The 25073-nt window shown below is 43.3% G+C and overlaps 1 long non-coding RNA gene across 1 annotated transcript; it reads right to left on the reverse strand.

Annotated features, from left to right (window-relative positions):
• Positions 1 to 526: 526 nt before the first annotated feature.
• On the reverse strand, positions 527 to 21529 carry LOC112632522. The gene is made up of 3 exons (XR_003121401.1): positions 21358 to 21529; positions 2224 to 2443; positions 527 to 795 (listed from the first exon to the last, which is right to left on the reverse strand). It is a non-coding gene; the product is annotated as an uncharacterized LOC112632522 (long non-coding RNA).
• Between the last annotated feature and the right edge of the window lie 3544 nt (positions 21530 to 25073).

Raw genomic sequence — 25073 nt, forward strand, 5'->3', positions numbered from 1 at the left:
CCCCTAAGTTCTGCGCGAACCCAAACCGGCCTCCTGCACCCTGGCGAGGTTCTGGGAGCTCCGGTAGGGTAGGGCTGGGTGACGCCGCCTAGAGTCTTGGAGCAGTCACTCCCGCACCCTCCCGGCACGCCCACCCCATGGGAATGCGAGCGGGGTCTACGGTTAGCTTTAGCTTTAGGCAGCGGGGAGCGGGACACCAACGGGCTGCGAAGGAAGCAGGGACGTTCAGACAGCCTGGGGTTCTCATTCCCTTCCAGCTCAGCGGTCTTTGGAGCTCCTCCTTCCCGGAGCTCCGATTTCTTAAGGGTTATCCAGAGTTCTGGCTCAGGCTTGAATGCTGAAGATTGCTCCCGGAGATTCTCTCCAGAAAAAAGTTCGCGGGGACCTAGGGCTGCAGATGTTTCTCCCGATCCCTCTTTAGTCTACCCTCATGTAGGGCTGAGACCTACAAAGCCCTTTCCTTTTCATTTTGTTAGGTCACCGCCGGCTTCTATAATAAAAAGCTGCTTTATAACTGAGGACTGTGTTTGGGGTTAGCACGCTATTTTTATTTTGGATGTTGCCTCAATGGCGAAGTCATAAGACTCGAGTTCAAATCCGGGCCTCCTCTGCTCTCCCTGGGAAGAAAACACCCAGGCCATCCAGGTCTTCTAGGCCTTCATCTTGCTGGAACAATCCTGCGTTCCCCTAGCAAAAGTCCTTCCTAGAGCTCTCTTTGTCACATGAAACTAACCAGTGCAGAAGGGGCATCACTGAACAGAACTCAATTTTCCTAAGTGAGAACCCATGAAATACCTAAGGAGAAAAACAATAAAGGTCCCATTAATACTCCAATTCCTAAAACCTTTCAGAGAATAAATACTTAGGCAAGGCCTTGCTCAAAGTTCCCTAAGGTGTTTAGAGCAACATAAGGCAGATATGTAGGCAAGATGAAGGCAGAGGGGATGGAAAAGTAACAACACAGTCTTGGGAAAATATGCATTTTTACTTTCATATAAGCTTTTTAATTGATAAAAAAGCAGATGACCAAACACCCCTTATTCATTCTATGGATGAATCTCAAGTTTCAATAAAGAAAAGGCATATCATGTGTCAAGGATTATAATCAACATTTAACTTTTTTTGGGTGGGTTGTTATTTCTGAAATGTACTAAAAAATCAGCCAGGCGCGGTGGCTCATACCTGTAATCCCAGCACTTTGGGAGGCCGAGGTGGGCGGATCACCTTAGGTCAGGAGTTCAAGACCAGCCTGACCAACATGGTGAAAACCCGTCTTTACTAAAAATACAAAACCCGTCTTTACTAAAAATACAAAATTTGCAGGACATGGTGGCCCATGCCTGTAATCCCAGCTACTTTGGAGGCTGAGGCAGGAGAATCACTTGAACCCGGGAGGCAGAGGTTCCAGTGAGCTGAGATCGTGCCATTGCACTCCAGCCTGGGCAACAAGAGCAAAACTCCATCTCAAAAAAAAAAAAAAAAAAAAAATCAGACCATCAGAATTTGTCTACTTGGCACTGAGCACACCTTCAAACACTTATGTTGGTTTTCACGGTTCTTGGATGGTCAAAACACCAGTTGTTTATGGAGAGGGCAATTGAAAAGGTCATTAGCTAAGAACACCTTATCAGAGGGTATTTATGTAAAAGAATAAAAAAAATTCAACATGTTGCAGCCGTCAGCAAAAGCTCAGGAAAATGCTGATAAAGGCGGAGGCAAGGTGCAACATTTTAAGTTAAATACTCTGTGCACCTGAGTGCAATCTATCTCTCCACCACAAGATCCACAGGAAAAGATGAAACATACATTTTTAAAATGACAAAATAAAATGAATTAAATAAATAAGATGTTAGTTACCTTGATTTTGTTTGGGTGGTAGAATTATATCTTCAATCTATTTTTTTTGCAGTATGGGTTGTATCGTTTTATATCATTACTTTATTATTACATTCTCTTTTACTATTTTATGGTGAAATATGTAATAAGGATATTGGATCTGATGTTAAGGAAACTTTGGCAAACTAACTTGTGCAAATATTCATTCAGTTATCATCCTTGAAAGGAGATCAGAGAAGCCACCATACAAACTGCCGACAGGTTTGAGTTCTGCAAAACAAGCTATTATTATTTTGTCTTACTGGTATCAGGGGATGAACTGTGATCTTCCCTGAGTTGAGAGAGGAGGAGAAGAAATATTCGTGTCAACCACAGGTATTGACTTACCAGGGTGGTTTCTGCACATTGTTTAGGGGAAGGAGACAGACTCTGTCTTCTGGGTGGGGTGGCTTTAAGAAGGGTCTGGCACACAGAGCTCTTGCTTTATGCATGTAGAATTTGATCGTTGTGCCGAAGTTTGGGTTTCAGTTACGGATTGTCCATCTTTTATGGGATTTCTCAGTGGATGGATTGAGCAGTTGCAGATTCCACTCCCATCTGTGTAGGTCTGTGAAGAAAGCCAGTGCTCTGCCCATGCTGGGTCAGGGTTTGACAAATATTTCTGGTATATACTTGACATCCTGTTCACCATTCTTGCGTTTTTAGCACATTTCTGGTATGTGGGACTATTATAGCAGGTAACTAAAATAATTGGAAGAGATAAAAATAAAAAATGACAACTTTGAGTAGCAATAACAACATGCCAACATGAGTGAGAATAAACTCTTTGAGGGATGCTTAAATTAGATGCATCTGCATTTGTGGCCCTGGGAGCTTTTTCATACATTTGGATGTTATTCTTGGGAGAAATCTCAGTTATTCCTGCCCAACAGGAAAGCAGTAAGCTTTATGAAGGACAGGAGTCATGGGGCGTCAGTCACAGACTACCTGGAGAATCCAACCCCAGGCATTCTTTCTTAGGAACCCTCTGTGTTACACAGGGGGGTAATTTAGAAGGGTTCCATTAGTCCTATGAGCTGCCGATTACTTAGTTGGATAAACAAATGCACTTTCAACAAGTATGAAATAATGAAGCATATGAGAGACATGGAGATCAGAAAGAAGCCACTAAGTCCTGGGTTTCCTGGCTGATGCTTAGGAAGCAGTTGTTTGCTTCTCGTTTCCATCTCAAATGGTACACAGGCTCTGAATCAACACAAAAGAGCTATATATAACTTGCTCTAATATTAAGCAACGACAAGGATGGGGAGTTTATATGTTTTGGATTCATTCAGCAAATATTTAATGAGCACTTACTATATTCCAGATGGTGGACAAATAGGCAAAGCCATGGGCTTCTAGAGACTAAGTCTGTTTTCCTCTTTTACTTCCTCCTTTTCTCCCTTTTTCTGCCACAGGTCCCAGCCTCTTTATTTTCAAGGCTTCTTCCAATCATGACCCTGGAATTTCCAAGTGCTAAAATCCTATTCTAAAGGGAAAATTATACATTTCACCATTCTAAAATAGTCTGGCTGCTGGCAGAGATGGACTAAAACCCAAGACGAAATGCCTGTTTTGACCCGGAATCAATAGGAAAACCAAGGGCTCAGCTATCAGGGAAACAAGCAGCCCTGCGGCAGCCCAATTCTGTCCTGTCGCCATTGGCAATTCCTCTACAATATCAGTTTCCTATCAAAGGGATAACTAGGGGTTTCTGGCTTCCAGGAGGAAGAAGGATGAAGGTGGCCAGAGGTGCTGCTGTACTTGGTAGGTGCTGCTTGGGAGCCTCGTCCTGTGTCAAACATAGCTCCTAATGCTTTGTAATACCTGCATCTGCATTATTTAGCTCTTTGTTAATTTTATTCCCAAGAGTAATTCCAGAGGAAGGATTGTAGAGTTCTCTGCAAAAAGGAGAGCTTCAAGGAGGAGTACCATATGACAGCAACAGTGACCCACCGGGACTGGGCCAATGAACCAGGATTGGGATGGCCCCTCACACCCTTATGTGCATAGGACTCCCTTGGCGATCTTGTTAAAATGCAGATTCTGATTCCGCAGGGAGGGGCTTGAGTTCTGCATTCCTAACAAGCTTCCAAGGGATTCTGATACTGTCAGTCTGGTCCACTGACCACAGGTGGAATAGCACAGCTTTAAAGACCTGTTTCTCTCATGGATCCTGTAGTCTGTCCCTAGCTGGGTGGTGATATGTGACTTGATAAAATGAGAAGTACAGGTTCCTTTTCAGCGTCTGCAGGTTCCCTAGCACATCTACGTCCTTCCCCTCTCAGCTGCTGTGAGCCGCACCGTCTCTTCTCACAGCCACGGTTCATGGCCCCCAGCCCACAGAAGTCAGAACTTGTCCGTGCAGCCCAAGCAATGTAGGGGTCCTCCCGCAAAGCAGAGTTGCCCACCCCCCATGCCCCCTATGGTGCATTGTTAGCTCACCCCACACTCCCCCTCCTATGCGGTGTTTTCCGGAGACAGGGACCTCCCTTGTTGACTGGGTAGGAAAGGGGACCTGTGGCAATTATCAGTTCGCAATGTGGAAACGTCATTTTTAAAGTATATATATATAAAAACCAGACTGAGTAGTGTCAGCTGCAACCTCACTGCATCAGCAAACACTTACTAAGACTCTTTTAAATTTTCTCCTTAAAGAAGAGGCCCCAGAGAACACAGACTGATCTGCTCAGTTGCCCACCTCTGGGGCTGGGCTGGTCCTGAAGGCCATGCAGAGCTTCCTACTCAAAAGAAAAAAGGGATAGGACTGACCTCTCCCAAACATACCCCTGAACCTCTTCCTTGATCCAAATATGCATTTAAGAAACAAAATAGAAAGATCAAAAAGAAGGGAAAGTGAGGAAGAAATTCCTGCTTATTGAGTTTCAAATGAGATTTTCATGGTCCTCCTGGAAAAGACTTGAGTCTCTTGTAATAGCAACTGGAAGTGGGAATTCTCCTCTACAAAATTCGGACTGACACTGAGTCGGCACTGCCTACCCATGCATGATAAAATAACATTATTAGGAAAAATTAAAACTGAACCCATAGACTTCACAGTTAACCCCTCTGTTAAGAAATACAACTGTTCTCCTTAGTGTACCACTCAATTTTTTTCCAACATATATAACAGAAAATGCTCAGAAATTAAAATTTGTGTCTCAAAGATGAGAAGAGTTTTTCAAATTGGGCCATTCCCTTAATGCTTATTTGATTTGCAATATGCATTCATAATTAGTGATAAGATAATTTTTCCTTTTGGGGAAATTTGAATGAAGCATACATTCTGTAAAGGCTCCTTTCTTTCACATATGAACTGCGAAAAGAGAGGGAAAATATTTCTTTCTGTGGGCAAATTTTTAAAATCCGACCATATTTATAAAGGCACATAAATAATTAACATAGAAACACTAAAAAGTTTAGCTCAAGAATTAATCAATGTGTGCTTTTAAGGCAATGTGGATTGGGGATAATAAAACTGGTGAAAAATTACACTAAGCGGCTTTGAGATTCCTGGATGGAACCGGATATAACACGCAAACTTATTTTTCAATTGTCCCTTTCACACCTGGCTACTAAATCACCCCACAGGTTGCCTCTTTTAGTCTAGAAGATTGGAATATGTGATGCTGCTTGGGAATGAATTATACTATGCTATATGAAAAATTATGATGTAAGTGACACATAATATTCTCCGGAGGAGTCTACCTGAATAAGTCTATGCCTTTCAAAAGTTTAGGAGTTTAGATGCGCCCTTTAAGTGTGAAATCTGGCAAATTCATTCTTCTAATTCTTCAAAATAAACTGCTAAGTAGATGCTAATGTTGAGAAACATGGATCAGGGACCCTTGGGATAGGAGCTCTGATCTGACACCCACTACTCCCATTCTCATAGTTAAGGAGAAACGAAAAGAGACTATTTTGTCTCTACTCGCCTGTTTTCTTTCATTCTTTTCTCCCTCTTAACATATTAAATTTAGAAATACGGAATTCTTTCTTTATGTATATTACCCAAGAGTTTCCTCTACCTACCCTCTTCCAAATGACTGAGCTCTCAAAGACTAGAGAGAAGTCAGGGTAGAGGCTAATATTTTCTCCAGACTTGATGATTCATGCAAACCTTTTACATGAGGGAGCTCACTCTGTTTTGGGGGAAACTGGGGTGAGAGACATTGATGGCTTACCCAACCCTTCTGATCACAACCTAGGCCCTCTGACCCAAATCTTGACCTGTTTTCATTTTATAACTGCTTTTTTTCCCAAAAGGCATTCCTTTAGTGAGATGGAGAAATTATCAGAAACCTGGGAGAAAAGAAAATACTCAGAGGTAAAGTTTCCAGGTTATTGGAATAGTGTGCATCTGTACATGTGTGTATGCATATATGTGTATGTATTTAATGTGTGTATGTGCACAGTTTATCTACAACATACCCAAGATCTTATTGCTAGTGAAATACAGTTAAACAATAACCCACCTTTATTACAGAGTATCATCTAGCTATTATAAGCAGTGATATCGCTATGAAATAATATAAAAAGTGTGATGATTTTATAATGAAGAGCTAAATAGTTGCAGGATATGAGTAATTTGATTTAAGTTTTATAAAAATAAACCCTGATTCTGTCACTGCATGGAAAACGGTTGAAGTTTACACATCAAACTATTAATAATGATACACCTAGAGAGTGGGACTTAGGAGGATTGTGAGAGGATTTCCACATTTTACTTTATATCTTCCTTACATTGTACAATAATCTCTTTTGTTTTTGTTGTAAAATAATTCTAAACAAACACTGAGAAGTGCGGTCTTGGCCACCAGCTAGCTGACATGCTGCACATAAATATTTCTAGTTCTTATTAATCAAAACATATGCTTTTCTGCATCGTCTTTTAGAGAAAATGAGCAGGCCCCCTCTCCTGCAGGAAAATAGTTCCTATTTATAAGAGGAGAAATGAAATTGGGAACACCCATAGGCCAGGAGAAGTTAGGTAGGAAAAAGAAACCACTAAGACTTAATAAATCTGACTTAATTTAAAAAAGAAAAGTGGTTGTCACGGGGCAGACCTAAAGAACCAGTTAGTACTTAAATTGCTGTGGCTCTTAATTGCTTATGGTCCTCAGGAAGTGAAAGGATTGAAATGCAGGCTCTATGTGGCTTCACTTAATTAATATTTATGACTGCAGAAGAAAATTAAATAAGGCAAACGGTGTAATTTTAAACAGCCTGTGGTCATGGTTAGCAGGACTCACAACAAATTCAGAAGCAAGAAATGCAAGCACACTCTGGGCATGCGTGGCTTCAGTTTTCATTTTTTATGCCGAGTGATGCCTCCAATACCATCTTGGAACATTATGGTGATCGTTTTCACTTATCATGCATGTTTCTTTGTCTTTGTGATTGGTTGTCTGAAGGAAGAGTTTCTTTCTCTGGGGGTGGAGAGATAGAGGGATGCACAAAGATGTTAGCTTTGGAAGCATCTATAATTTCTCAACGAATGTTTTTAGGATGTATATCTGCCATTTACTGACTTTTTTGCATGGTTTGATGATTTGAGTTTTTCCATTTCAGGAGCAGAGAGTTGATGCGATAGCATCAGTTCCTGTAATGAGGAATCTGGACTATAAGTCTGTGTGATAATCAGTGTTTATTGAATGGATGGATGGGTAGACGTGTGAGTGGATAGATGGGTGGATGGGAGAATAGAGTGTAGATTCTATGTTACTTGTATTTAAAAACCCAGTTTACCTGTGAACACTGGTTTCGGAGAGATAGAATCAGATAATAACAAATCCTAGATGGAAGATTTTCAGACTTCCATTTGTGACCCATTAATGTATGTGACAGCAATTTACTTCATTACAAGTATTGGAAAAGAAATTAATGGAATAAAGGTTCTCAGTGCATCTCACATAGTAAACAGAGTCTTGGAAAACCTCTGTTTCTGTTATAAATGTCTGTGTATCTGCATCAGGATGGAAAATGCATTCCTTACTCTGGGTTCTCACCTAGAAAGCCTGAGTGACGGTATACACGGGGGGCTGAGGGCCCATTAGCTCTCCTTGCAAGGAAGCTTCAGTTTTCTCATCTGGAAAAGGGGGATAATAGCAGAAGTCACCTCTTCAGACTAAGTAAGGATGACACGAGTGGAGGCTAATGGTGATGGCTTAGCCCAGCGTCTGGCATATTGAGAACAGTTAATCGATGTTTGGTTATTTTTCTTTTCTCTCCTGTATCCTCTGCAGCTTCTCAGCATTACAGCTGAGAAAGGTCTCAACATTTTACACAGAGAGATGCATTATACCATGTTTTATAATTTATCCTCTCAACTCTTACTTAAAACAGCCCTCTTAAAAAAATAAACACATTTGCTCAAAATGGAACCACACATTTGAAAAGATTATTTCTCATCTCTATACATGATATAGTAGCTGTGCTGAGCTCTGGGCCGAAGACTGCTCCAGAATTAGAAAACATGTCCTACCCACTTGTGATTCTCCCCAGCCAAGAGCCAGACCTTGTCTTCAATTCCATGGCTTTCCCTTCGTTTGAAGGTTAAAGTCAGCATTTCATTTTTACGGTTAATAACTGTTACTGTTAATAACTCCCAACTTTTCCATTCTTCCATTTTTTTTTTCTAAACTCTTTACTACATGCTAACACTGCCTCCCTTTGTTCTCTGCCCTCTTCCTGAGGTCGCTTGGTCCTAGAAGCCTCAGCTTCCAAATGTTTTCGCAACCTCCCCTTTACCCTCTCCAGTTACATGCTGTTCACCATTCCACTTTCTGATTTCCTTTTCTGTTCCTTTAATGGTCTCTGCACTTCCCCTCCTTTCCCATCTGTAAAGCCATCTTTCATCCAAGTGATGTTCTCCAGGTGACAGGAATCTGGCAGAAGCCTCCTCCATCCGTCTTTCTACAGGGACCCTCAGTTGCCAGAGCGAGTCTGACACCCCTCTTCCATGCCGGGCTGCTTCAGGCCAGCCCGGTAGGGGAACTACTCTGGGGGTGGAACCATTGTCAAGTTTCACCCATCAGCTATAAAAAAGCCACTTGGATTCATTGCAGGTAACCAAGAAAGTCATACTGTTTAAGCTCACCAACATAGTTACATAGTTCATAAAAAAATATTGCTCCCTTTCCCAAGGGACTTTCTGAGTTGATGAGTGGGAGCAGAGGTCCCCATGATCAACAGCTGGTTTGCTCATTGCTGGGAAACACAGAAGACAAGTTGGTCACCAGACAGGGGAGGCAGAGCCCAGGGCTGCAGTACACAGGGGTGGGTGTTCAGAAGGAAAATGCACTTTTTTAATATATATACTTTAGGTTCTAGGGTACATGTGCACAACGTGCAGGTTTGTTACATATGTATACATGTGTCATGTTGGTGTGCTACACCCATTAACTCATCATTTACACTAGGTGTATCTCCTAATGCTCCCCCAACCCACCCCATGACAGACCCCGGTGTGTGATGTTCCCCTTCCTGTGTTCAAGTGATCTCATTGTTTAATTCCCACCTATGAGTGAGAACATGAGGTGTTTGGTTTTCTGTTCTTGCGATAGTTTGCTCAGAATGATGGTTTCCAGCTTCATCCATGTCTCTACAAAGGACATGAACTCATCCTTTTTTATGGCTGCCTAGTATTCCATGGTGTATATGTGCCACATTTTCTTAATCCAGTCTGTCATTGATGGACATTTGGGTTGGTTCCAAGTCTTTGATATTGTAAATGACGCTGCAATAAACATACGTGTGCATGTGTGTTTATAGCAGCATGATTTATAATCCTTTGGGTATATACCCAGTAATGGGATGGCTGGGTCAAGTGGTATTTCTAGTTCTAGATCCTTGAGGAATCACCACACTGTTTTCCACAATGGTTGAACTAGTTTACAGTCCCACCAACAGTGTAAAAGTGTTCCTATTTCTCCACATCCTCTCCAGCACCTGTTGTTTCCTGACTTTTTAATGATTGCCATTCTAACTGGTGTGAGATGGTATCTCATTGTGGTTTTGATTTGCATTTCTCTGATGGCCAGTGATGCTGAGCATTTTTTCATGTGTCTGTTGGCTGCATAAATGTCTTCTTTTGAGAAGTGTCTATTCATATCCTTTGCCTACTTTCTGATGCAGTCGTTTGTTTTTTTCTTGTAAATTTGCTTGAGTTCTTTGTAGATTCTGGATATTAACCCTTTGTCAGATGAGTAAATTGCAAAAATTTTCTCCCATTCTGTAGGTTGCCTGTTCACTCTGATGGTAGTTTCTTTTGCTGAGGAGAATGCACTTCTTAACTTTCCAATAGCATTACTCATTGTTTTCTTTTCCTTAAACAGTACTTTAACTCACTTATCAGATTTCAAGTTGCTTTTCCACACAAAAGTATGACTTGAGGTTTCCCCAGGTTCACACGTATAGAATGACCTCTTCTTTTTAACTGCAGTGCAGTGTGTATATTCCATAGTTCTTTAGTCAGTCTATTACTATTGGTGTCTCAGATGAGTTCCCCAGAAGCAGAGCCTGAGAGGACTCCTGTGCATGAGAATTACCAAGTCAGTGTGCTTCCCAGAGAGGTCTATAAGAGAGTGGGAAAGGCAGGGAAGCCCAGTATGGGCCATCTCAGGCCATGCCTGGCAGAGAGGAGCTTCAGACTGGTCCTGAAGGGGACTCAGGTGTGTGAGTAAGGCTCACTGCTGCACCCATCATTGGTTTAAGGGCCCTCCTGGGGGCAGGGGTCTCACACATCCAGGCACATGAAGCTGTCTATGAGAGTATACCAGGTGGCTCTGGGCCCCCAAGGGCAGTCTATGATGAAGAGCTGCAGGTGCAGAAACTTGCTGAAAGCCCCACAGCAGATGGCCCTCTCCTTTTTAATTTCAGCCACAGTTGTGACAGGGGTGTGACCTAATGTTGGCCTTAGCTCTTATTTAAAGGCGTGTTTGTTTGTTTCCCAGAGAAGCTCAGCCAAGATTCATTTGACAAATACCAAATCTCTAGGATGTCCCATGAGCTCGCATCACAGCTCATGAGGCAGCATGAATGTCCTCCAGGAGTTCACACGGCTGGGAGTAGACCAGAAATAGGTATGATCACAACAAAATTCATTATTGCAGCAGCAGGACTGTGTACCCCTGAGATAATAGCAATTCACTCTCCCTTGGCTGGAAGGGAGGGGTGCTTCTTGCCTGAGGGGCTGATATTTAAGCCAAACACTGGAGAAAAAGAAAGAGTTTGCCAGGCTGAAAGTGACACAGGGCTCCTGGAGTTGGGGTTGGGGGCAATGCCAGCACAAACACAGGGCAACTGGGCAGTGGGTGTTAGGGCAGGAGCTTCCTGGGAAGGGCAGCAAGAACAGCTCGGAGAAGAGAGAAAATTGGTCTGAGGAGCTTTCAGGCTAGGGAGTTTGGCCTCTTCTCTAGGGCATGGAGAGTCACAGAGTGTTCCAAGCAGGAGAGAAATGCCCAGGATGGGTTTGCAATAGCTCCTCTCTCAGTAAGGTGGAGGGAAGTGAGATTGAAACCAGGATCATTACTCAGTGGACACTGAAGTGTCACTGGGCTTGTGGGTCTGCTGCTGAGAGGACAGACCACAAGCTGCCTTCAACTGTCAGCCCTTTCAGGGGTCAACTCAACTGCAGAGAGCAGTTCTCTTGAGGTCATGGTCTTTTCTAGGGTGGCCCAAATCCAGTCCTGATGGATGAGAGGCTACCAGGGCCTGGCCATCTCAGCCAAACTCAGACAGCTCTGAGAACTATACTAGCTCTGGAGCTCACCATACGGTTGGGCCAAGGTTGCTCTGGGGACCAGATTCTCCCTCTGCTCACTCCTGCCTTCTTTCCGTCTCCCCAACCCCTGCCAATTGATCCCACTGACTGTAAACATACCTCATGCTAAACTCCAACTGAGAGGCTGCCTTTTTGGAGCCCAGCTGAGACAACCACTCAGGAGGTTGTAGCACTAACTCCGGTAGAGAGGATGGGTGTGGGAACATCTCTTCCAGTTTCTGCACTCATTGGACACAGCTCAGTTCTGGAAGGAGAGATATACCTCTCTGGTAGATCAGGCCTCTGATGATTTCTCCAGACTCCAAACCCACACAGACAGGATAGTGTCAGGTAAAATGAAAACTTAAAACCTGGGCTCAAAAGTTCTGTGTCTTAGTTTTGGCTCTCTCAGAAATCCACCCTGATGCAAAGATTTGAGTGCAAGCAGGATATTTGGCCAGGAAATGCTGGAAGGGGAGTGAGGAGGTGAGAGAGGAAAGGGAAGGCAGCCAGGCAGGGGCCTGCCATCAGGTAGGTTACTACTGTGGACACTGGTGCTTAACTCTGCTGGGACCTCTGGGAGCCAGAGTAGAATATGTGCCTCAGAGTTGTCCCTTGCAAGGGTAGGAGAGCTGAGGTATTTATGCACCAACTCCTGTCAGTCACTGACTGATAGTGGCTGCTCAGGTGTCTTAATTCTCCAGGTACTTCCAGTCCTTTGTGGGTAGGATAGAGTTCTGCTGCTAGAAATTACCCTGAAGCACAAAGGTGCAGATGCTGGCAGGTGGAAGGTAGGCATGGGGGATATATCGGGGCTCGGATATTATCTAAGTTTTCGTCTCCATTTCCTAATGGCAAGAGCTTAGAGGCCTCATCCATGCAGAGCTTCAGCTCTTTAGTCATCAAACAAGGATAATGATACCTGTGTTTTAATTTTTTGAGGTTTAAATTTGAATAATATCCTTAAGAATAGTTGAAGGGAGAGATCAGTGGACATATAATGTTAATCACATTTCCTGAACCCCCAAACTGCATTCTCAAGTGTGGAGATGCCACGAGTCCCCTTCAACTCATTGAAAGCAGAATCAACTTGATTCTGATGGTTCACGCCTGTAATCCCAGCACTTTGAGAGGCCAAGGCGGGCGGATCACGAGGTCAAGAGATCGAGACCATCCTGGCTAACACGGTAAAACCCCGTCTCTACTAAAAATACAAAAAGTTAGCCTGGCGTGGTGGCTGGCACCTGTACTCCCAGCTACTTGGGAGGCTGAGGCAGGAGAATGGCGTGAACCCAGGAGGCAGAGCTTGCAGTGAGCCGAGATCATGCCACTGTACTCCAGCCTGGGTGACAGAGCGAGATTCTGTCTCAAAAAAAAAAAGGTAGAATCAAATTTTCAAACTTGAATCTTCAGAGTCATGGGTGGTGAGTCACCTGCATTCATCAAAAGTGATATTCTGCCAATGACCTCTGGACCTATTCAATGAGGTATCGGAAAGATATCTCAGCATTCAGAAACGTTACTGCCCCATTTTTTAGGGATAACATTTAGGAACAGTGAGGTCAATGCCACCTGGAGGATCAGTAGCTGAATGTGGGATGGAGAACCCTTCTTCCTCCCTCAAGATGCTCACTGAGACCAAGGCCTTTTTTTTTTTTTTTTTTTTTTGAGATGGAGTTTTTCTCTGTCGCCTAGGCTGGAGTGCAGTGGCAAGATCTTGGCTCACTGCAACCTCCACCTCTTAGGTTCAAATGATTCTCTTGCCTCAGTCTCTTGAGTAGCTGGGATTATAGGTGTGCCACAATGCCTGGTTAATTATTTATTCATTTATTTATTTATTATTATTATCTTTTGAGATGGAGTTTCACTCTTGTTGCCCAGGCTGGAGGCAATAGCACGATCTTGGCTCACCACAACCTCTGACTCCTGGGTTCAAGCGATTCTTCTGCCTCAGCTTCCCGAGTAGCTGGGATTACAGACATGCGCCACCACACTCGGCTAATTTTTTTTGTATTTTTAGTAGAGACGGGATTTCCCCATGTTGGTCAGGCTGATCTCGAACTCCCAACCTCAGATGATCTGCCCACCTCGGCCTCCCAAAGTGCTGGTATTACAGGCATGAGCCATTGCACCCAGCCCCTAATATTTGTGTTTTTAGTAGAGATGGAGTTTCACTCATTATGTTGGCCAGGATGGTCTCGAACTTTTGACCTCAGGTGATCTGCCTGCCTTGGCCTCCCAAAGTGCTAGGATTATAGGTATGAGCCATCGTGCCTAGCCAAGGCTTTTTTTTTAACTTAATTTAATTTTATTATTATTATCATTACTTGAAGGAGGCAGATGGAAATGCCCAGTTTGAACAGAAACTTTCTAGAACTATGCATTTCCAATGCTCAGTGGTGAAAGAGTCAGCTAGAGTATTGAGTAATGGTGAACTGTGTTCCCTATTAAATAGAAGGTAAATGATTGCCCTGCTTTGAGTTTCCTGATGTGGTGATTCACTTGCAGCGAATAGGGACTCCTGATAAGATACTACCATCACGGAAAATCTTCACGGAAAGGCTGCATATCTAGCTCTTCCCTGAACACCAGAGGCAAGAAAGGGGACTATCAGGTATAGTCCCCTTCAGGGGCACAAATAGACTGCAGAGGAAAGCGCTTATAATTTGAGCAGAAGCACTTTTGTGCAAAATACCAGGACTGTGATAATTCCCACCAAGTGTGAGAAGAGTCGTCCAGTTTTCAGGGCCATTGCTACAAAGTGCTGGTGGAATTTCTCCTGTCCTTGTAAGAACTCTCACTCCTGAGTCTCAGATTTACTTTTAACCAAAAGCCTTTGATTTGATCCCCATGAGGTTAATGGGACCTTAAATCCATCACCAGACTCTTCAGAATTTATCTGGAGATTCCACCCTCTCTGCATTTTTATCACCGTCTCGATGGCCTTTTCTATAATAGACTTTTATGTTCTAGACATTAATCATTTTAATTTTTAAAAATAGATAACATTTGAAGTACTACTTCCCCTTTCCTAAGCTTCTTTCGGACAGCACTGAGTAAGTAAAGCTTTAACTATGCCCTCTCGTTGAAAAAAAAAACCCCATTCATAAACCTGATATGTTTCAGACTTTATGATCTGAGCATAAAAAGAGCTGAGCCTTTGATTCATATTCTGTTCCATCACGAGTACAGCGGTACTGAAGGGATTTGCATATTTAAAGGAGTGTTCAGAACAACCCACATAATGAATTCTCAAGGGTCTTCACAGAGGAATTGCTATTCATCTCCACCATTGATGTCTGTGGCGGGGTCTGCGTTCTCTGGGGACGTTGAGTGGATGACAGTGCTCAGCAGCAGCCAGTCATAAGGCATCTGAGCAGAGGCCTCCATCTTGCTTGGACTTGGGAGCGTAGAGAGGGTAGATTGCATAGCTTGCAGGCTGCACCAGCTGGTGGACAGGTGGTGTTTGCAGGTGTTGAGAGATGGCTGGTGAAGTTGGTTCCTCCCCTTAAACAATTTGTTACAGAGCACCCCCTTTCCTAGGAGTTCAAAACCCAAAGGGATCCAATTTCCTGATTTTAAGTCTGCAATTGCATGGATCATCACATTTTCTTGTGAGAAAAAATGTGAAGGTAACTACCTTTGGCCACCAGATTGGTAGGAAGTTCTACATTACAATGTTCCAAGGTCTGTCTGTATTAAAACTGCAGCATATCCCAAGTACCTAGAAGGGTTATGGTTGGGTTTACTTAAAATTTGACAAGAAAAGGTGAAGGCACACCAGTCCTTCACATCGAATGCACTGTTTCTCAAAGGGTTGTGTGAGAAGGAGCTGGGACTGGGCTGGGAAAAAGCTCAGCTTTGCTTTAGCTTGGTCTTACTCATCAACATCACCTTTTCCTTGCAACTGTGTCAACACAGTGGGCAGGACCTTCTCTGTTAGTCACTACCTTTGATGTTTGTGGAGCTCTGCTTCCCTATCCCCAAGGGTCTCTTGTCAGCCTCCTGCCGGGCATTCTTTTTCCTCAGGGTTCTGTTAGTAATTGCTCCTCCCTGAGACTTCTCATCTAGCCTAACAGGTGGTCTAAACCAACAGTATTCACTGGTTGAAGAGAGAAATTGATGGATGGTAGTGGGAAAGAACATGACTTTTAGACTCAAGACCTTGATTTGAGTCTGGTTCTGTCACTTATGAACTGAGTAGCATTGGGCAGGTACTTAACCTCCCTACGCCTCAGTTTCTTCATCTTCCTCAAACAAGATCATGCTTTCTCCTTCCTCCAGGCATCATGGAGATCAGACCTGCAATGTACATGGTGGTGACTCAGAATGGGCCTGCTGTAGATATTAACCAGTATCCAGAACACTCAATAGGGTTTCTCTGTATGTTGGCTATTTCATGGTGTAGAGTAGCTGAATGATTCTTCACTTGGTTTAGAAGTGGTCTGACTTACACCACATGCTGTGTGGTGCCTGAGAAGCTCCCTTAGGGAGGATCATGAAACAGATGTCATCCACGGCAGCTACAGGCCTTGCCTTGAAACTCCGGAGCACTCACCTGTGCCGCCAGGTGCCTGCTCCAGGAGGAGAAAAGGGTGCCAAGGGTGTATTTATTTTGAGGGTGGTTAATATTTCCTCCAGTAAAACTGGATCCTTAACTAGTTGTTGTCATCAACATCATCATTATATGAAGGAAAATCCTAACATTTTAAGCTGATATCTTAGAGGGCAATCATTTTCTCCCGCAGAAAATGCTGAGTTACACAGAAGATGAATTGCTCTAACTCAAGGCAAGCATTTCTTTTCTTCTTCTTCTTCTTCTTTTTTTTTTTTTCTTTTAGTGGTTATTTCTAAAGAAAGAGAAACAAGCTTACTCTAGGCATTCTCCTTCTCAACAGCTTGGGAAAGACATTGGACATAGACTCAAATGACCCAGCTTTGCCCCAGCTCTGTCTCTTGGCAGCTAGGTGACTCTGAGCAGATTGGTTAATTTTACTGAGGCTCAGAAGCTTAACCTTTTAAAATAGAGTGAACACATTCGGCTGTCCAGAGACTGTAAAGCTGGCATGAGATCAGGAAAGGGTAGGAGCTTTGCCAGGCTCTGGTTGTCCCACAGCTTGGGGGCCATGGACACAGGGAAGTGCATGCTGAACAGGTCTCAGAACTCATCTCAAAAACCATAAACCTTTCTGGACGTGGAAAGGGTTTGGTTCTTCCCAGGGATTTGGTTCTTGCAGAGATACACATCTGCTAATGATGAATAGGAGAGCAAATTTTTATTATTGAAAATATTAAACCAGTGCCTTTGTCGCCTCATCAGCCATATTCTCTTTCAACCCATCCACTATAAAAGTGAAAGGGAATCCATTAGGGACAGGTTGAGTTTTTCCTAGATCAGTGCATTGGTGCCCAGGAGCCACCCAGAGGTCTTATTACACATTCTGAATCAGAAGGTCTGGAGTGAGGAGGGGAGAACTGAGAGTCAGCATTTGTTATAAGCCCCCAGGCGATGCTAATCTCCTATTCCAGGGGCCACTCTTTGAGAGTCTAAGGCTAAGAACAAAATGCCTTTGACTTACTTTGAGGTTTAGTTTTCTCCTTCTTGAGCCCACAGCAGAGAAATAATCTTAAAACTAGGTTTTGGGGAAAGAGAAAAAAATTTTAAACTCCCACTTCCTCCCTTACATATCCAGAATGAGGACTGACAGACTCAGACCCTAGAGGTTTTCCAGGAACCATGGCAAGAGGAAGTTACAGGAGGCCATGTGAAAGCATGCATGCAACAAGAAGCAGATAGGAACATCTCCCTGATTTTTGAGAGGGGGGCCAGAGGAAGAAGGAGAGGAGTAGTTGGGGCCCAGGCCAACCTTCCTTAGGGCCGATCTCAGGAAAAGGGAAGGTGTGGAAACATCTAGGAGGTGTTTTGTGAGACTCCAGAGACACTTGAACACATGCTCCTGGTTCCCTCCCCAGCACGACTCCCCAACACGGCAGCTCTACAACAGCAAGGACGGTCATGGGTTTGGGATGCGGGGCTTTGACACTGTGTGTTGAGTCTTCCTCACGTCCTCCATGGTGAGGAAGAGAGCCGGGCATTGCTATGAGTGCTGTGGCGGTGAGTGCAGTCCCTGAGGGATGAGGCCATTGTGCCTGTTGTGGGTTGCATCCACAGTCCCCCCAAAGTGAGAGGGACCCTCCCCCCAATAGTCCTGAACCAGGCCCATGCTCGACAGACACTTCAGCAAAGGGAGCTCACATAGTTGCCCCCAAAGAACCAGACAGAACCGGCACTCTGCAGTGGCACCAGAAGATAATGTCTCAACCAGGGGAGAGGAGATGCCTTTTACCTGGGAGCCACAAATACAGGAGCTCTGCATAGGGACCAGGCCTCCCTAACACTTGAAGGGACATAAGCATTTCCTGGAGGCACCTTGAAGAGGCACAAGAAGGATAAACAGCTGTAGTGGAAGGTGGCTTTAGAATAGATAGGCTAAGAGGCTGACAGATGCGGCTTACACAGAGGAGGCTGTTTCTCTCCACAAGCCAGCTTGTGCAGCCTCCCCCAGGCATTAGAGGGAAAAAAGTGGGAGGAACTTCAAAGCCGAGTCCGATTATAGGAAATAAAGAACTCATTTGTTCTTGGCACGTGGGAACAGTGGTGTGGAATGTCAGTCCTGCTATAGTACCATTTAATCAAGACACAAATAAAACTAAATCTTACCGTGCTAAAATAAAATTATTTAATTCATATGCTTTATACTATGTATTTTACCTAATAACCATGACAGTAAATGAGATATTTATCGTCTTTTAAAACCAAACATTGTGTTACACATATTTCCATATATTGTCTAGATTTCTTACCCTTTATCTTGGTATATTCAACCTTGTTAACATTTAGTGTGAAAAATGGCAAATATGTGTTTATGCGTGAATATGTATGTGCACTTTGTGTGTGTGATACATATGCTGTTATGTGCTGAGTTGTGTCCACCTAAAATTTATATGCTAAAGTCCTAATCCCCAGTACCCAAAAAGGTGACTTTATTTGGAGATAGATAGAATCTTCAAAGAGGTAACTAAGTTTAAATGAGGTCATTTAATGAATGGGGCCTATTTAATATTAGGATGCAGACACACACAGAGAGAAGAACATGTAAGACGTCCATCTGCAAGCCAAGGAGAGAGGCTTCAGGAGAAAGCAACCCTGCTGACACCTTGATCACAGACTTGTGGTCTCCAGAATGGTAAGAAAATAAATTTCTGTTGTTTAAGCCTCCCGGGCTATGGTACTTTGTTATGGCAGCCCTGGCAATTGAATACAGAGAGTAATATACCTGTTAGACATACATGTCAAAGTTCCCTTTGCAGGAAGTGATGAACTCAGCAGTAATTTGATAAGAGATGGCTTAGAATATGGTACATTCTTGCCGACTCATATGATGAATATTGATTGGGGCCCTTCTGTGGATGAGCCGTGGTGCACATGATCTGCTCCCTCACACATACACCTATAAATTCACCCAACACATGGCAGTTCGGGATGCCAGATGAGAGGCAAGCAAATTGCTTTTGAGAGGGGAAGCTCAGCGAAGTGGCATTTAAGCTGGGTTTGGATGGGAGAGACAGAAGAACATCCCATTTGGGAGGAATGCAGGAGAAATAATACGGAGCAGAGATGTAGACATGTTCTGGAAATAGTGACCGAATAGTAGGGTGGGAACATGGGCAGAGCATAAGGGGGAGGTGAGAGATGGTCAGGGAGGTCAGGGACTGGCCAGATTGTGCTGGAGCTTGAAAGCCAGGCCCAAAATCCTGGATTCTTTTTTAATAGGAAATGAGGAGTAATGGAATTTTTCAAAGCTTTGAAGTCACATGATTAAAGTGGTGGATTAACCTGCCAGAAACATCTGGAATGTAGAGCGAGGGTGCACTGGAAATAGGAAAATAGATGGACTTTGCAGTAATCCAGATGCAAGGCAACTGAGAAGGGGGCAGGAATGGGCGGCGTCCAGGAGCCGGAGAAGAGAGGATGCTTGGGACCTGGCAGCTTCCTTTTCATCTCTAGGTAAATTAAATACTTTCCCATAGTTTGGCGCCCTTCATGGTGCTGCTACCTGACAGGCTTTGGAGAGTGAAAAGCTGGAGGTTTCTGCCATTTCTGTGGCTGCCCAGGACAAACCTCTCTGGTTCTGCTGAATGAGCATCATTAGCATATTTATACTAGAACTCAGTTCCAGATAGCAGCACTTGAGAATCAAGATAGAGAGTGTTATTGTTAGTGGGAAATCAGTGGGTCAGTAGAAGAGCTAGAATAGTGAGTGACAATTGTCTTGCTGGTTACTCTCAGCATTGGCACAAAGGGATGTGGTGTTGGGCTAACTGAATTTGCACTCAAAGATTTTGTCCTCCCACTGGCTGAAGTTCCACTGCATAGAGATTATGCTTTGGGTCATGTGACTCTTGTGAGGTGAATGCCCTCTATGAGGAACGAGAACTAAGACTGCAGGACTGGCTGGGATAAGGCCTTGGACGTGGTGTCTACCTGGTTCTAGCCCCTTGAGATGGATCCATCTATTCCATATTAGCCTGTTCAAACAGGGCCTCCAACATGCTGTCTTGGCTGTCTTGGATTTCTGTGTTTCTTACTCTAAAATTCTAATTTCTTGATGAAGATTTTGGTGGTTACAAATTGCTGCTCTTCCTCTAGGCACTGGAATGGATGGGTGTCCTGGTTTGGATTTTCTAGTTCAGCCCTAAAGAAGATTTCTGCTAAGGAAGAAGGCTTTGCCTGGAGTTTCTGGTGCTGGTAAGTGTCTTGGGCCCATGCTTGAACTAATGGGTTCAACTTTATCCCCTGGCCACAGGTATAAACTCAAGAGTGAACTCTTTATGTAAGCCACAGAGGCTGCAGGTATTAGAAAAACGGCTGTAGTACTCGAAAAGTCATCTCTGCTCTCCCTTCCTGAAGGTGGTGGAAGAAACGTATAATCATGAGAGCTGCTGGGATCCATTTGCAACCCTGCATGATGCTGACCACACAGAAAGAAGACGAGAAAAACAGAATCCAGAGGCCTTGACGTTCTTACTGGGCCCCAGTATCAAACTCAAAACCTTCCCTACCTCTGGACTTCCAGTTATGTGATCCCTGAAAGGCATCCACATGTGACTTTTCCCAGTAAGACTTTAGTTAGGTTGGCTAAAGTGTTAGCAAAGTCTAATCTTGTTGGCAGAAAAAAAAAATTGCCTTTTACTATGTTTGTACCTTTTAAAGACCTCATAGCCCAGCAGACTGCATAAATGCTGGTGAATTTCTTTCAAACCATTGTCAAATAAAACATCCCATCTCCAATTAGCAGAATGTCTCCATTCTGAAAGTCCAGGAGCCTTCTTTATTTTTTTTATTCTAAAAATATCTATACCAGGATTGCAATAATTTGAGGATTACTAACAAGAAAAACTCCTGAAACTTTTGAGACTGGGATTTGCATTTGCAAAATGATTTGCAACCAGACCTGCCAGGTAGCACTTCACGGAAATCAAAAAGTGGGTTTTGAATATCTAGATTATATTTTTTGGCATCCAAATTCATAGTAAAATCATCTTTCTAGCTGTCTGCAGTAGATGTGGCTAAACTCTCAGAACAGCTTCCACAAGTGCTGAATAACTTTTGATAAAAGTCGATGTAGCTGGAACACAGTCACATTTGATTGACTTACCTTAATTCTCTAAATCAGCTTATTGCCCAAACAGCTCCTCAATTCGGGTGTCCCCGTGCTGCGGCCACCTTCTCTAGTTGCCAGAGCCCGCTCCTCCACCCTAAATAACTGCGACTGCGGCAGAGGCGTTTGGGTTGGTTTAAGATGGCAGTATATCCCCCTGTTTCTTCATTCAGGATTTCTTTCCTTCAAAGGAGACTTTGTGTTTCCCAAGTTTCCTTCTTCTGCTTGTATGAATCTAAAATGAATCTGAACTAAAAGTACTTGTTGAGTGGTTATGCTCCCAACTGTAATTTGGAGTCAAGGTATGAATATTTTATACTCAAAGAGTCACTGAAGATTTGTAGGAGGTTTTTAAAAATAAAATGAATACACTCATTTTGTTGGCTCAGGTAGACTATAGCTGGGGGAAAACAAAAATACAGGACGAGCCCTCAATCATGAGTCTTTAAAAAATGAATCAGGATTTGTGTTTTGGGATAATCAGGAGTCCCTGTGGTGAGTACACAGTGTCCTTTGGAGGAAAGAAATACCAGCCTGAAGGAGAACCGGGAAACAAAAACAAAAGCCACCCAAATGCTCCAATCTCGTTTTAAACCAACCCAAATTCCAGAGGTGCCGTTTCAGAAGGGAGCTCTTCATGCCCTGGCAGAAATTAGGTGTCAAGCTAGAGAGCCAGTATTCAGATGCCTGTGGCTTCCTTTCACTGCAAAAATAGATTTAAAAAATAATCCAGTCTTTGGCACATTTTCTCCGAGACGGAGAGACCTGAGTAGCCCCTTTGCTTTCGCTGTATGTTTGTGTTGCACTGAGCTGAGGGCTTTGTGAGCTCATAGGCTACTTCAAAAGCTGTTGAAAACAGTCAAAACCGAAACTGAATACATGTGAATTAAGCATTTCCTTTTTTATATAAATCTGTGAGTTGTTTTTTTTTTTAAATAACATCTATTGGTTTACATAGAGGGACCCCGTTAAGCAATTTTCACTGGATGGAGTTTTAGCTTGAAAGAACAAAAGGTTTAAGAAAAGTGTCTAGGCTCTTTTAACCTTCAAGCACGGCCACACTTAGGAGGATGATCACCTGAGAATCATAAGTTCTTTCCTGAAGACTCTGTAGAAGGACATTTTGATTACAAATCATTTTTGACATTCATCAAGTACTCAAATATATGTTTTAATTGTGCCTGATGCATATTGCTTCTTTCATAATGCACTAATCTTACTCTAAGCAAAGTATGTAGCAATTTTGAGATAAGGAAGAAAGTTTCTAAGCTTTCATGAGGTGGCTGCCAAGATCATGACCACCCATGGAGTGCTGGGTACATTACCCTTGAGAAGATGCTCTGAAATGATATTGTTTCTTCTTTCCCTTTATCAAAAAGCATTTCTTTCTTTAATTTTTCTGTTTTTTATCAGTTGGAGTATCACTCTGTTGCCCAGGCTGAAGTGCTGTGGTGTGATCATAGTTCACTGCAGCCTCAAACTCCTGGCCTCAAGCGATCCTCCCACCTCAGCCTCCTGAGTTGCTTGGAGTACTAGCGCATGCCACCATGCTGGGCTAATTTTTTGTTTTTGTTTTTGTTTTTTTTTTTGGTTGGGAGGAGACAGTCTTCCTATGTTGCCCAGGCTGGTCTCAAGCTGCTGGTCTTGAGTGACCCTTCCCCCTTAGCATCACGACGTGTTGAGATTGCAGGTATAGGCCACCCCACCTGGCCAAAGGCTTATTCTTAGTGTCTAACTTCTGTCCTGGATTCTGGATCCTTTGAATAGGTTCCAACTGTGAGAAGCTCGAAAACATCAGATGCATGCAAATTAAAACCCTAGGTACTAGTTTTACCTGTTAAATTGGCAAAGATTCTAAAATTTGTTAACATGCAGTATTGGCCAAAGTTTTGCTTAAAAATATGCTCTTGTAAGGGTGTGGGAATAAAATCAGTATAGCTTTTGTGGATAGATTGGTAACCCATGCTTTCTCCTACAATTCTGCTTCTAGTTCTTCATCCTACAACTGTAGAAGTGAACAAAGATTTTCATGTCACATTTATTGTCATAGTGAAAACATGGAAACATCATGCTAATCAGCAGGAGACTAGTTACATAAAGCATACTCATACAAAGGAATTTTAGCAGCCATGAAAAAGGATGGCTAATTGGAATGCGCAGGCACTAAAGGGTCTCCAAAACACAGTGCCAGGAGAAAAGGAAAGGGGAGATATAGTCTATTCCTCTTTGCAGACAAAGGCACACATATGCATAGATACATGCAGAAAATTTCTGGGAGGATAGAGAATAAGTTATAACAACTCGTAATCTTTCAGTTATGGAACTGACAATCCGAGGGGAGAGGAGGAAGAATTTGCTTTTTATTTTATACCCTTTTGTACAACTTTGTTTTAAAAAAAATCATAGTTGTATGTTATCTTATTATAATCAGGGTTGTTTATTTATTTATTTAAAATGGAGTCTTGATCTATCACCCAGGCTAGAGGGCAGTGGCATGATCTCAGCTCACCACAACCTCCGCCTCGCGGGTTTAAGTAATTGTCCTGCCTCAGCCTCCCAAGTAGTTGGGATTACAGAAGTCTACCACCATGCCTGGCTAATTTTTGTATTTTTAGTAGAGACAGGGTTTCACCACACTGGCCAGACTGGTCTGGAACTCCTGACCTCAAGTAGATCCACGCCCCTCAGTCTCCCGAGGTGCTGGGATTACAGGCATGAGCCACTGCACCCAGCCTTTTTTTTTTTTTTTTTTTCTTAATAAGCAAAAAATTCCATCTGTGGCCTTGACTCTACATTTCCTGAATTAATCCACACTACTTCTTGTTTACCACCTGGTCACCTCAGTCTCTCTGACAATCTCTTAAGCACAAGTGAGAAGTCTAAATTCTTAGCATTGCTGTGCTCAGGTCTTTCCTGTCATATCAAAAACATTACGTTATGTTCCATGAAACTCCCTGGGCTCCAGACCTCGTCCTTCCCGGTGATACTCTCCTGGTTCTCTGAACACTTTAGCAGCTGTATCAACCTTCGTGAATGCCACCGTATTCATTTTCTATTGCTGTATAACGAATTGCTATAAACTCAGAGGCTTGAAATACACATTTTATTTTTATTTTTATTTTTATTTTTTTCTGTCACAGTTTCTGTGGTCAGGAATCCTGGCACAGCTTAGTAGTCCCTCTGCCTCAGGACCCACAACTGGCTGAATTCAAGGTGTTGCCTGGGGCTGGGATCTCATTGCAAGGCTCAGCCAGAGGAGGATCCACTTCCAAGCTCATGAGGCTGCTAGCAGAATTCAGTTCCTTGCCTCCTGTTAAATTGAGGGCCTCAGTCTCTAGCTGGGTTCTAGCTGGGTGAGGCCATCTCAGTTCCTTTCCACGTGGGCCTCCCAACATGGGCCCCAACATACTCCTTGCTAATTTACCAACGCCAGCAAAGCAGAGTTGACCAGCAAGAGGGATGTTCCAATTGTGTATAATCTTGCGTGACTCATCTACCAGTTAGAAGCAAGTCAGGAGTCTCACCCACACTCAAGGGGAGAGGATTATGTAAAGGTGTAAATACCAGGAGGTGGGAATAATTGGGGGTCACCTTAGAATCAGCCATTGTCAGGAAGTTGTATGAGTGACATTCGGGTAGCCTAAAAGGAATGCCCTCAGGAAAGTCTAATAACCATGAATGATTTTCCCTAAGGGTCTCCTCCTCTCGTCACT

Source organism: Theropithecus gelada, chromosome 10 (genome assembly GCF_003255815.1).
Source record: "Theropithecus gelada isolate Dixy chromosome 10, Tgel_1.0, whole genome shotgun sequence".
Lineage (NCBI taxonomy): Eukaryota > Metazoa > Chordata > Mammalia > Primates > Cercopithecidae > Theropithecus > Theropithecus gelada.